This window comes from Narcine bancroftii, chromosome 1 (genome assembly GCF_036971445.1).
Source record: "Narcine bancroftii isolate sNarBan1 chromosome 1, sNarBan1.hap1, whole genome shotgun sequence".
Lineage (NCBI taxonomy): Eukaryota > Metazoa > Chordata > Chondrichthyes > Torpediniformes > Narcinidae > Narcine > Narcine bancroftii.
In genome coordinates, this window is record NC_091469.1 from 435,778,424 (window position 1) to 435,790,314 (window position 11,891).

An 11,891-nucleotide genomic window follows, 5' to 3' on the forward strand; every position below is an offset into this window, starting at 1 on the left:
GTTAGTGGAAAAGAAGATAAAAGTCATGCGAGGACTACAAGTATAGACAAAAATCAAAGGTTTGTTCGTGATAGAAATTTTCTCAGGTGTGTTTATTTTAATACAAGGAGCATTGTTAGTAAGGCTGATGATCTTATGACATGGATTGACATGTAGGATTATGATATTATTGCTATTAGTGAGACTTGGTTGCAGGATGGATAGGACTGGCATCTTAATGTTCGGGCTTCCGTTGTTTCAGACATGATGGAGGAGGAGAGATGAAAGGTGGAGGAGTGGCATTGCCAGTCAGGGAAAATATCTCAGTTGTGTGAAGTCAGGATAGCCTGGAGGACTTGCTCCAGAGGCCACATGGGAGGAGTTGAGGAACAGGAAAGGTGTGACAACACTGATAGGGTTGTATTATAGACTGCCCAATAGTCAGAGAAAATTGGAGGGGCAAATCTGTAGAGAGATAGCAGACCAATGTAGGAAGCAGAATGTTGTGATAGTAGGGGATTTTAACTTTCCAAATATTGGCTGGGAATCCCATATGTGAAGGATGGCTTGGAGTTTGTGAGATGTGTTCAAGAATGTTTTCTCATTCAGTACATAGAAGTACCAACGAGAAAGGATGCAGTACTTGATCTCCTATTAGAGAACAAGGCAGGTCAGATGACAGATGTATGGAAAAGTACAGAGATTTACAAGGATGTTGCCAGGTCTTCAGGGGTTGAGTTATAGGGATAGATTAAACAGGTTAGGACTTTATTCCTTGAGCGAAGAAGGATGAGGGGAGATTTAATAGAGGTTTACAAGATTATGAGAGGTAAAAACACGAGTGAATGCGATTAGGCTTTTTACACTTAGATTGGGGGAGATAAATATGAGAGGTCATAGTTTTAAGCTGAAGGGGAGAGATTTAGGGGGAACATTAGGGGGAAGATTTTCACTCAGAGAGTGGTGGGAGTGTGGAATGAGTTGTCAACTGATGTGGTGAATGTGGGCTCAATTGTGTGTTTTAAGAGTAAATAGGTAGGTACATGGATATAAGAGGAATGGAAGGTTATTGTGTGGGAGCAGGTCAGTGGGACTAGGGAGATGATGATCAGCACAAACTATAAGGGCCAAATGGGCTGTTTTCTGTGCTGTAGCACTCTATGGTTCTATATATTTTTTACTGCCTCCCTCCCTTTTTAAATAGTGGAGTGACCTTTCCATTTCTCATTCCTCCAGAACCATGCAATAATCTTGATTCTTGGAAAATTATTATTACTGCCTCTACAATCCCTATAGCTACTTCTTTCAGAACCTGAAGATGTATTTCATCTGGTCGGAAACACCTGCCTACCCTGAGACCATTCTCTCTGATGGTCATGACTGTACTCGCCTCTCTTCCCTGACACCCTTGAAAGTCAGGTATACTGCTAATATTGCTGCAAAATACTCATTCAGTATTTGCCATCTCCTTGTCTCCCATTACAATTTCTCCACTGCCATTTTTCTATTGCTCGTCTGTTTTATTTAAACCCTTAATATACTTTAAAATGTTTGCTAGCTTCCTTTCAAAATTAACCTTTTCATTTCTAATGACCTTCCTATTTTTTCCTCTGTAAGGTTTTAAAAGCTTCCTAGTCCTTTATCTTCCCATTTTTTGCCTCTGTGTATGCCCTTTCTTTTGTTTGGAATATTTTAATGAGATTCCCTCTCATTCTCCTAAATTTCAATGAGTACAGGTCAAACAATCCTCATATGAAAAAGGAATCTCAGGGTTGCATGTGATGTCAGATATATACTATGACAATAAATCTGGAATTTGAAAATCTGAAATATGATAACCCTTTCATTCCTGGAATCATTCTGGTGAACCTCCTCTGAACCCTCTCCAAGGTCAGCACATCCTTTCTTAAACGAGGAGCCCAAAACTGTTCCCAATACTCCAAGTGAGGTCTCACCAGTGCCTCATAGAGCATCAACATCACATTACTGCTCTTTATTCTATTTCTCCTGAAATGAATGCCAGCATTGCATTTGCCTTCTTCACCACCAACTCAACCCTGCCAGTTTACCTTCAGGCTATCCTGCATAAGGACTCCCAGGTCCCTTCACATTTAGGCATTTTCAATTTTCTCCCCATTTTGAAGATTGTCTGCTATTGCTCTGGCTGCTGCCTTGCCCAGATAGATCATACTCCTCAGCAGTATCCAAATGTTTATACTTGTTAATGCGGGGAATGGCTACAGTGGTATCCTGCATTGCCTACCTGTTCTCTTTCCCACTTCTGTCACCCAGCTACCTTTCTCCTGCCTCCAAGGTGTGATTGCATCCCTGTAACTCCTGTCTATGACCCCCTCTGCCTCCCGAGTGATCTGGAATACATGCGACTCCAGTTCCAATTCCCTAACACTGTAAGGATCTGCAGTTGGATCTATTTATCACAGATGAAGTCATCAGAGATACTGTTGGTTTCCCTGCCTATCCACTTTCTGCAAGAGGAGCATGTCCCTGCCCTGGCTGCCATTCCCACTGACTATTAAAGAGAAATGAGCTACAAAATCCTGTCCTTACTTATCTAAATACTTGCACCTCCATCTCAGCCTCTGCCTGTCAAAGCCTCAAATTTCTGCTTCTACACTGGGCCACTCAACAATGTCACTCTGCTTCCTTTTATTGACTACAGCTAATTAGCCAATGGTGGGATTTAAACAAGCACCTTCTTCTCCTAGTGCTTTTTTAAATGCTCCTCCTCTTGTTCACAGTCCCGCTTTTACTGTCCCTGACGACAATATACCAATACTGCTCCTTCCTTCTTTCTTGCAGAAACTCCAGCCATTGCTGCCCTGCATCCTCGCTGCTAATGTGCCTTTCCAATCAACTTTGGCCAGTTCTATTCTCATGTATTCCACTGTTATACTGACACATCTAATTTTAGCTTCTCCTTCTCAAACAGCAGGGCGAATTCCATCATACTATAATCACTGCCTCCTTAGGGTTCCCTTCAGCTCACTTAGTAACTCTAGTTCATTCTATAATACCCAATCCAGAATTGCAATTTCCTGGTCAGCTCAGCCACAACCTGTTCGAAGAAGCCACCTTGAAGACATTTGATAAGTTCCTTCTCTTGGGATCCAGCACTCACCCATCAGGTCCTGCATTTTGGCTTCCTTCCTAACTCTCATCAGGTCCACATCCCCTTTCCTATCTATGTCATTGGTAACAACATGGGGCACAAAATCTGGCTTCCAGCGCCAGGAGCCCAAGGTCCGCTACTGCCACCACCAGGAGCCTGACATCCCCAGTCAGTTAAGCTCCGAAAACATTTTTGGATAAATGAGGATTTCAGAATTAAAATTTTTTTTTTGGATGACTGAGGATTTCAGAGAATCTGATTTTGGATATTCGGAGTTGTACTGTAAATCAAAATGTGAGCTGTCTGAGGGACTCAGTGGGACAGACAGCATCTGTGAAAGGAAATAGGCAACATTTCAGGCTGAGACACTTCGTCTGGATCAGATGGAAAAACAAGAGTACTGCAGATACTGGAATCTGCAGTCCAGATGAATGGTCTTGGCCCAAGATGTTGGCTGTCCATTTCCCTCCAAAGATGCTGCCTATTTTGTTGGAGCCACACGTATCTGCTGATTCTTGTGGCTCCAGTAAATAAACTAAACTCTTTCATAAAGCAGAGTGGACTGACGCTAAGCAGCACCAAGCAGTGCAGTCAAAATTTGTGCTGCAAGTTATTTTATTACACCTGCTTATAAATGGAATTTCTGAAAATATAATGAAGAGCCAAAATATTTGCATATGGCTGTGGATAGGGTTTAACATCACATGCCATCAAATGCTATTCAAAGCTGTCTCTGGTCTACTAATATAACTCAACAGAATTGGTTTGAACGAAAGGTCTTGGGTTTGATACAGTAACTCTTTCTCTTCAATATGATGCTGCCTGAACTGTAGATTGTTTTCTACATTGTGTTAGTTAGTTCAGTTCATTTTGATGGGCTGCTGAGAAATATGAGGGATGTCTAACTTTGTCAAGAAGTCCCCCCTCCTGGGCACAAATTTGACTACATATGGGAAGTGAAAAGATAGCAGGAGGGTTTTTATATGTAAATGAAACCCTAAATTCATTTCAAAAACAGATATGGCAAAGAATAAATCAGTGTATTGGATGAAGTGGCGATATCTCCCAAAACACCCTTGACCCAGAACAACTTAATACCCATGACTCTGGACAATAAGATCCTGGACACCTGGTGCCAGAAAGAGGTCAGGTGTATTGAGGATTGTTACAAATGAGGGCAGCTCATGTCATTCGAGCAGTTGAGGAATAAATATGATCTGTCTAAAAGAACATTATTCTGCTATCCGCAACTAAGATCTTTTTTTTTAATGTGACAAATTGGGACCATCTATGACCATGCCCATGGAGATTTTAATTTGAAGGGGGAATGTGTGCAAATTTATCTCTATAATGCATTTCATATTCCAAAGTGAGGGCCCGAAGCTAGACTTACACAGGTCGACAGAAAGGTGAGAGTTGGACTTAGGCACAACAATCCATGAGCAGTGCTGGTCAGACCTGTGTCTGGACAACATGACAGCAGTTACTAATCCCAGCCACAGGTTGGTGCAATACAATTTCCTGCATCAACAGTACCTCACACCACAAAAATTACATAAATCCAAACCAGAAATTTCAGAAATGTGCTTTAGGTGTGGTGTGGAGATTGGAACCATTTTTATTTTAAATTTTTTCAAACCATAATAACATCAATTATAATAGATTCATATACAGAATATATATAGATAATAACAAAAAAAACCCCTGAGATTGGATCCTTTATCCATTCAACCTGGCTGAGTACAAAAGTATGATCCTTCTGGGAGGACCTGGGAAACTATTGAAAACAATACAAAAGTGGATTTTCCACAAGATCTGGAATTGTACCTCCTGGAAACATTATGGTCATGAGTTTTAAACTAAGTACCAAATTCAGTCTGTGAAGGTCACCTTTTTGGTAGCCAGTAAATGTATAGCAGACATGTGGAAGTCGACTCCCACCTACATATTACATAATAGAATATGGAAAAGCAGAGTTGTATTCCCCTGGAGAAAATCACATACAATTTAAGGAGAATATATGACACATTCATTAGAGTGTGGCAACTTTATCTGGAATACATACGCACACAAAATTTCACAAGCAAATGGAACAATCCATCCCAGCAGGGAAACAACTGGGACCAAAGAAGTGGGACATGGCACAAACAATACGCTCTTTTTTTTGTATTTTACCCTTTTTATTTATTTAAGTACCTGGGAATTTTTCCAGTTTTTCGCACGGGTCATATTTGTTTTTGTATAAGTTATATCTTTATTCTCAGTTTTATTGGGGCATGGGTGGGGGGGTGGGGAGAAGGGGAAAATTGGACTCTGTATGTTATACATAAGTGTTGAAAAAAAGTGTATTGTCTGAATCTATATGAGTCATTGAAAATCAAAAATAAAATATTCTATAAATAAAAAGAAGTGATGAAAATATCACTGAGCCACTGAATCACTTCAGGTCCATGCAGTCCTCACCCTTATCTCTCTCTGCCCACCCTGCATCTTAAATTGTGCAATGGAAGATTTCCAATTTATTTTTTCATTTTAATGATCAGGCCCCTTGAAACCCATGCCGTCCAATTACACCTAAAGAACCCACCAAACCCGAACGATTTTGAAGGAGGGAGGGAAGCAGAGAAAACCCACGCAGGCAACAAAGAAAACATCCAAACTCCTTACAGATTAGCAAGGATTGAAGTTGTGATCGTTTTGCAAATTCCTCTGCAGCACTGCAAATAATTTGAAAAGATTATACCATGACTTGGGCTTTGCACAGGTTTTTTTCTCCATGGTTAAAAGCTATTTTTGCAGTAGAACTTTTAATGTGGCCAAATATAATATTAGTAAATCTCCAAGAGGCAGTGGCTACCAAGAGAGTGGAGTGAGGTATAAATATGTGCTTTGGCAAGAGGCAGGTAGAGAATTAGTATGTTTCTACTGCTCCATATGGATGTATTTGGGATGCCTGTTTTCCTTCAAATGCCTAGAAGTAATTTGCTGCATTCAATCAGAATGAAGAGCTTCCATCTTTCAAGATCCCAGGCTCCAGAATCCTCTCTGCCTCTCCACTCCGAGGGTTCAGTTGTGGCTTGGTGAAAGTATTTTGTTTGCAAATGCCTTGTGGCGGTAATAGTTGTTCTTGTTGGGGTTTTGCTGCTGGTCCTGACGGTGACAGATGATGATTTAAAGTAGGGAAAACGAATGTCCTCTTAAATGTCCTCTTGCAAAAATGATAGTAAAAATAATCTGTGCCATTAAGCCATCAAAGGTGAGTGAGTTAACTATCATGAGAACTGGCATTTCCATTTTGATTTGGAAAACTGGCTGATAATCAAGCAGCTAATTTTATAATGCACAATAAATGTTACAGTTTTGGGATATTTCAAATTGAACCAAGTGGCCACCTAAATAATTGCAGACATTGCCAATATGACTCATGCCAAACATGTTGAATTCAATTTTGTGTGTGTATATTTACTTACTTAGAGTTAGAAAACATGTTCCAACCCTTCATTTTTGGTCCAGATCACACTGGTCACACCAAGGATGCGGAGGGACAGGGACCAACTAACTGAAGGTAATCTTTGGTTAAAGCTTCGCATAATACCAGAGCTTGGGCAAAATACAGTTAAAAATGGCTCTCTATTATTGGCACTGCCAAATGGTTTAGCATACTTATTATTTTACATTAATGTTTCTATTCACAATTTTTGATTCCAATTCTTTTTCTCTTTGCAGCAATATGTCACGATGATGGTGCAGCCAAGTTGTGTAAAATATTTATTTCACAACATAAAATGCTGTGACTTTGTATTGGAATGAATAATTTCAATGACCATTTGTTCCTGCAAATAATTATTTCCAAAAGGATTACTTTTGATGCCAACTTTTAATTTTCAAAGCAAGTCTAAAATGGCATGTAATTCCCATGTTAGCTTTAAAAAATACAATGTAGCATTTGAAAAAGCCAACATATGTATCTAGTTTGGAACTGGACACAGATAGACTTCTTCTTTGGCTTGGCTTCGCGGACGAAGATTTATGGAAGGGTAATGTCCACGTCAGCTGCAGGCTCGTTTGTGGCTGACAAGTCCGATGCGAGACAGGCAGACACGGTTGCAAGGGAAAATTGGTGGGTTGGGGTTGGGTGTTGGGTTTTTCCTCCTTTGTCTTTTGTCAGTGAGGTGGGCTCTGCGGTCTTCTTCAAAGGAGGTTGCTGCCCGCCGAACTGTGAGGCGCCAAGATGCACGGTTTGAGGTGGTATCAGCCCACTGGCAGTGGTCAATGGGGCAGGCACCAAGAGATTTCTTTAGGCAGTCCTTGTACCTCTTCTTTGGTGCACCTCTGTCTCGGTGGCCAGTGGAGAGCTCGCCATATAACACGATCTTGGGAAGGCGATGGTCCTCCATTCTGGAGACGTGACCTACCCAGCGCAGTTGGATCTTCAGCAGCGTGGACTCGATGCTGTCGGCCTCTGCCATCTCGAGTACTTCGATGTTGGAGATGAAGTCGCTCCAATGAATGTTGAGGATGGTGTGGAGACAACGCTGGTGGAAGCGTTCTAGGAGCCGTAGGTGATGCCGGTAGAGGACCCATGAGTTGGAGCCGAACAGATAGACTAACTTATATTTAAATACCTAGGTGTGAAAATAGAGCTCTGTGTAAAGAAAAATTATACCACAACCAAACTTCGAACACGGTAATTACATAGTTTTATCCCAGAATATAGCAGCAGTTTAGAAATTATTCTTTTTCTAAGAATTGGAAACTGTCACAATTGCTTCCAGGTGTGAACTAGATAGAGAAAAAAAGACAAATTGAAACAAAAGCAAAATATTGGAGCATTATTATAATAGAGGTTATGTTGAAAGTGAGGATTTATCAAAAGTAACAAGGCAAGGTGTTTGTCTAGACCTGGGAGAGCGGAGAGCAGAGACAGGGCAGCGCTCCAAAGGGTTCAACTGCCAGAACTCCATACAGGTTTTAAAGGGCCTGTTAGAGAAGCCAACAGTGTTTATAAACTAAAATCCTGCAATCACAGTTCAGTGCCCAAGATAGCAGTGCCTGTGCTCAGCAACGGCCATGAGGGGGTTGCAGACTTGGGGGAGCAGTGGAATGGCACATGGCACCAGAAAAGGGAAGTACCCCCCCCCCCCCCATATTGAGAAGGAAAAGCAGAGGAGACAACCCTGCAGGACGGTGATCATGGCAGCAGACCAGCAAGGGGCTCAGTGGCTAAGGGACCCATACAGGCTGTGGGCAACTTGGGATCGGGGAACCCACACAGGCTACCGGATACTGAAAAATGACTCACGGGAGTCAGGTGGACTTTGCCTGCTGTACACCAGGCAGAGGCAATTTCAAGCATATTCTGTACTATAACATGACAATAAAGGAATCTTAAATCTTGTTTGAAGACATAAACGTTAATTTTGTTTCTCTGCTTCTGGATCTGCTGAATATTTCTAGCTGATTCTGTTTTTGCTTTTGCTTGACTGACACCCCTCCACCACAACCCTATTCATTCCCTCTATTGATGATGCAACATCTACAAAATGCACTGCTGTTACTTGCTCAGCTTACGCTGAAGAAATTTTCCATACCAGTAACCAAGCTTCACCAGCAGCGTAGGATGACCATCGACTACACTTTCCCCTCAAAGACGCACACCATCCTGATTTCAAAATAAAAAAAAACATTCCTTCATCATTACTGGCTCTAAGTCCTGGAATTCCCTCCCCAACAGCACATTGTCACCAGATAGACTGCAGCAGTTTTAAGTTGAGGCTCAGCTCAAAGTTCTCAGGGGAAAATTAAGCAGGGGATATTAATGCTGGCCTAATACGATGCTCAAAAATGAGAAAATAAGAACCCGTTACATCAGAGATGTTGTGCGAACAGAACTTGGAGGGAAAAAAAACGGGTAAATGACTGGCAAAACCTACGCAAGAACTAGTGGCTAATTCTGACTGTCATATTTTGAGATAACCGCAGCAGGTTCAAATCCAGCACCGTCTGGAAGGAGTTTGTACATTCTCCCCATGTCTGTGTGAACTTCCTCTGGGTGCTTCAGTTTCCTCCCAGATGCACGGGATTAAATGGTTAATTGGTCACATGGTGTACATTTGGGCAGTGCTGGCTCGTGGGCCAGAAGGCCCTGTTGCCTGACTTGTGTGCAAATTGGCACAGGTTCCGATCAAGAGGGAGTTAAATGCGTGGCTCAAGGATTGGGAAGGGAGAATTGGGTTCCAATTCATGGGAAATTGGCAGCAGTATTCGGGAAGGAAGGAACTGTTCAAAAGAGATGGGCTTCATCTGAACTCTGATGGGGCCTGGATCCTGGCAAATTGCATAAGTAGGAGTGTGGACAGGTCTTTAAACAGAATAGTAAGGGGGTGGGTTCAACAGATTGGAGTGGGAGAGAAAAGTGCGAATAAAGTAAAAGCAAAAGTTAAAAAAGAGAAAAGTAGAAGTAGAGGGGATAAAAGTCAAGTGTAAAAGAGGCAGAGATGACCAGATTTTAAAAGCATCTTAAGGATAAGGACACTTTATCTGAGTGCCTAGAGTATTCAAAACAGGGTCAGTGAACTTGTGGCACAAATCAATATAAAGAGGTAAGATTTAGTGACCATTACAGAAACATGGTAGCAAGGTGGAAAGGATTGGGAATGAAATATCCAAGGATATCAGGTAATACAGAAGGACAAGCAGGAAAGTAAGGGAGGTGGGGTAGTGCTCTTAGTTAAGGATGAGATCACAGCAATAGTGAGAGATGTTGAATCAATCAGGGTAGAGATTAGGGAAAATCAAATCACTGATGGGAGTTGTCAATTGGCCACCAATAACATTACTGTGGCACAGGCAATAAAACAAGACATATCGAAGGCATGTAAGGATGGAACTTCATGGGGACAATAAAATGGGGTGAATCAGGTTGGTTGAGACAACCTTGAGGAGGACTTCATAGAATGCATAAGGGATGGCTTTCTTAAAAAGCATGCTACTGAACCTACAACGGAACATGCTATTTTGGATACGGTCCTGTTCATTGAGTCAAGTAGCAATATTCTAGTTAGGGACCTTCTTATAAAGAGTAATCACAATATGATTGAATTTCTCATACAAATGGAAAGTATAACAGTTTGGTCCAAACAAGGGAAACTACAAGAGGATGAGGGAGGAGTTGGCCATGGTAGACTGGGAACGCAGCCTATATGGACAGATGGTTGAGGAACAGTAGAAGACTTTCAAAGAGATTCTTTATGGTTCTCAACAAAAGTATATTCAAGTTAAAAGCAAGGAGAGTATAGGTGGGACAGTCAGCCTTGGATAACTAAGGAAATAAAGGAAGGCCTCAAACTAAAAGCTTGTGCATATAAAGCTGCCAAGAGCAGTGGGAAACTAGAAGATTAGGAAAACTTTAGGAAGCAACAAAGATCAACAAATTGAGCAATAGAGGGAAGGTCGAGTATGAAAAATGATTAGCACAAAATATAAAAACAGACAGTAAAAGTTTTTATAATTATATAAAGCACAAAAGAGTGGCTAAAGTAAAGGTTAATCCCTTGGAAGATGAGAAGGGGGAATTAATATTGGGTAATGAGGAAATATTTGAAGCTTTGAATTACTATTTTGTGTAGGTCTTCACAGTGGAGGACACATCTACCATGCCAAAGAAAGATGTTATGGATGTAGTGGGCGGTGAGGACATGGACTGTAAACATTATCACTAAAGAGGTCATACTCAGAAAAATGAAGGGTCTAAAATTCATTAAATCCCTTGATCCTGATGAAATGCATTCCAGGGGACTGAAAGAAATGGCAGAAGTTATAGTAGAGGCTTTGGCAATAATTGACCAAAATTCTCTGGACAGGTCCTGGCTGATTGGAAGACAGTGAATGTCACACTACTGTTCAAAATGGATGTAAGCAAAAGGCTGGGAACTGTAGGTCAGTTAAACATCTGTAGTTGGGAAATGTTTGAAGCTATCATTAAAAAAGAAATAGTGAAGTATCTTGTGCAAAATGGATCCATTAGTCAGACGCAGGATGGACTCAGCAAAGGCAGGTCCTGTTTGACAAACTTACTGGAGTCCTTTGAGGATATAATGAGCACAGTAGAAAGAGGGAAGCAGATGGACATTGTTTACCTGAATTTCCAGAACGCGTTCAATAAATTGCTGCATAAAGGACATACAGAAGATAAGGAGGTGATGTATTAGCATGGACAGAGGATTGGTTAATCAATAGAAAGCAGAGAGTTGGGATACAGGGATGTTTTTATGGTTGGCAATCAATGGTGAGTGAGGTACTGCAGGGGTCAGTGCAGGACCTGCAACTATTCATGATATAATTAATGATCTGGAAGAGGGGACAGAATGTAGTGTATTTAAGTATTGATGTGGAGAGGGATATAGGGGTCCAGCGCCATCCCTCATTAAAAATGGCCACGCAAGTGAATCAGAGTGGTAAAGGATGGAGTATAGTATGATTGACTTCATTAAGAAGGGCATTGAGTATAAAAGTAAGAAATTCACGTTGCAGCTATATAAATCTATGGTTTTGGCTGCACCTAGAATGGTGTGTAGTTCTGGTCATCCCATTGCAGGAAAGGTGTGAAGGCATTGGAAATAGGACAGAAGAGGTTTAGCAGAATGTTGCTTGGTTTAGATGCTGAGTATGGGGAGAGATTGGACAAACTTGGCACCTGATAGAGGTGTATAAAATCACAAGAGTCATTGATGGGATGGACAATCAGAATATTTTCCCTGGACTAAAGTGTCACACACGAGAG